The sequence below is a fragment of the Schistocerca cancellata genome, unplaced genomic scaffold (genome assembly GCF_023864275.1).
Source record: "Schistocerca cancellata isolate TAMUIC-IGC-003103 unplaced genomic scaffold, iqSchCanc2.1 HiC_scaffold_1030, whole genome shotgun sequence".
Classification (NCBI taxonomy): domain Eukaryota; kingdom Metazoa; phylum Arthropoda; class Insecta; order Orthoptera; family Acrididae; genus Schistocerca; species Schistocerca cancellata.
In genome coordinates this window covers 12,501-15,000 of record NW_026047032.1, presented here as the reverse complement: position 1 = coordinate 15,000, position 2,500 = coordinate 12,501, and the positions used below count along the sequence as shown (strand labels likewise).

At 56.9% G+C, this 2,500-nt stretch overlaps 1 non-coding gene across 1 annotated transcript in view; it reads right to left on the bottom strand.

Annotated features, from left to right (window-relative positions):
• LOC126151060 (small subunit ribosomal RNA) overlaps positions 1 to 514 on the bottom strand; it is a 1,909-nt gene extending 1,395 nt beyond the window's left edge. Inside the window, exon 1 of the ribosomal RNA XR_007531796.1 lies at positions 1 to 514. This exon is cut by the window's left edge and continues 1,395 nt beyond it. This is a non-coding gene — a ribosomal RNA (small subunit ribosomal RNA).
• Positions 515 to 2,500: the final 1,986 nt, after the last annotated feature.

Below are 2,500 nucleotides of genomic sequence, written 5' to 3'. Positions count from 1 at the left end.
TCGGATGAGTCCCGTATCGTTATTTTTCGTCACTACCTCCCCGTGCCGGGAGTGGGTAATTTGCGCGCCTGCTGCCTTCCTTGGATGTGGTAGCCGTTTCTCAGGCTCCCTCTCCGGAATCGAACCCTGATTCCCCGTTACCCGTTACAACCATGGTAGGCGCAGAACCTACCATCGACAGTTGATAAGGCAGACATTTGAAAGATGCGTCGCCGGTACGAGGACCGTGCGATCAGCCCAAAGTTATTCAGAGTCACCAAGGCAAACGGACCGGACGAGCCGACCGATTGGTTTTGATCTAATAAAAGCGTCCCTTCCATCTCTGGTCGGGACTCTGTTTGCATGTATTAGCTCTAGAATTACCACAGTTATCCAAGTAACGTGGGTACGATCTAAGGAACCATAACTGATTTAATGAGCCATTCGCGGTTTCACCTTAATGCGGCTTGTACTGAGACATGCATGGCTTAATCTTTGAGACAAGCATATGACTACTGGCAGGATCAACCAGGGAGCTGCGTCAACTAGAGCTGAGCAGCCGGCCGCCCGGGAGTGTGTCCCGGGGGCCCGCGCGAACACGCAAGCGTCCGCTCAATTATTCTGCAAACAGGAGGAGGCTGAGCTCCCCTGCACAATACACCTCGAAACCCTCTCAGGTCCCGGCGGCGCGCAGCGCCGTCCTAAGTACTTGGTCGGGTTCGAGAGAGGCGCAATCGCCCGGAGTTAGGCGAGTAGACGCTTTAGGTGCGACCACCCGTGCTCCCAACTGAGCTTGCCGCTGCCGACAGAGGCCCGGGAGCGTGCTGTCGTGGCATTGCCGGCGGGAGACAACACGCGCCACCTACGGTGACCGGCAGCTCCAACGCCAGCGCCACAGAAGGGCAAAGGCCCCACGTGGGTGCCGAAGCGAACTCTCCCAGCACAGCGCACGTGCCAACACGTCTGCACAACTGCGATACAAACCACCAGCGAGAACCACTGGGGCGACCGAGCAGCAGACGGCGTCGCGGCGCCGAGTGCCGGGCGGCGGCGCATCCTCAACGCACACAGTCCTCAATCGGACCAGCACACTGCAGATGTCCACCGCGCTTCGCACCGGGCCGGCGAGGACCCACTTTGGCTGCACGGCGCCGCGCGCAGGGTGCCCCGGCGCGCAGCTGCGCCGCCTGCCGCGTCCGTCGGCCGGCGCGCCTGCCACTGGGCGCCCCCACCAGCCGGCTGTAGCGCGTGCGCCCACGCACCGCGCGGCCAGCACGCCGGGCGGCCCCCCCCTCACCGGCCGGGGACAGTCCCACCCACCCACAGCCGCGTATCGCTTCACACCCAGATCCACATTCACGTTCATTGGTGTGGTGGGTATCGCTGACACAACCGCGTCATAGCTGTACCGATCGTTGCCCTCACAGATGTACCTCCAGCAAGATCAACCGCACCACAACGGGTTACCAGTTGTTCATTTGCGTAACGTCACCAGTAAACGTACACGTCCACGTCCATCCCCGTTTGCAAAGTCAACTATTATTGCATGCCTGCCTGTCAGGTGTCAAGACACACTACATCCGCTCACATCCACGCAACAAAATGTGCCCGACTAGAGGGCACGTGGAAGGTGCCCCCGTACGTATGCGATGTCCATTGCGCGACGAACTGTCAACCGGCCTCTGTAGCATGTCGCAGATGTGGAACGCGGGACACCGTGCTATCACATTGTGTGAGAAGAGACTACTATGTCTGCATACACGCGCCACTACATGAACAGACGGCTCATGCTGATCGCCATCCACTGCGTCCATTACTCCCACACGTCTCTATGGCGTACCACACTGCAATACAGCTGTTATGGGGAGATGACACGTAGCTGTGTACACAACATTCTGAGCGGGTTGCGGTTGGACAACAATACATTAATGTAACGTGTCATATGCCATTTACAGAGCAGGTTAAGGCACAACGTGGGTTAGGTTAAGGCACAACGTGGGTTATGTTAAGGCACAACGTGGGTTATGTTAAGGCACAACGTGGGTTAGGTTAAGGCACAACGTGGGTTAGGTTAAGGCACAACGTGGGGTAGATTGCGGCACAACTTGGGGTAGATTGCGGCACAACTTGGGGTAGATTGCGGCACAACTTGGGGTAGATTGCGGCACAACTTGGGGTAGATTGCGGCACAACTTGGGGTAGATTGCGGCACAACTTGGGGTAGATTGCGGTACAACTTGGGGTAGATTGCGGTACAACTTGGGGTAGATTGCGGTACAACTTGGGGTAGATTGCGGTACAACTTGGGGTAGATTGCGGTACAACTTGGGGTAGATTGCGGTACAACTTGGGGTAGATTGCGGTACAACTTGGGGTAGATTGCGGTACAACTTGGGGTAGATTGCGGTACAACTTGGGGTAGATTGCGGTACAACTTGGGGTAGATTGCGGTACAAATTGCATTACATTGCGGTGCAAATTGCGTTACATTGCGGTGCAAATTGCGTTAGGTTAAGGTGCA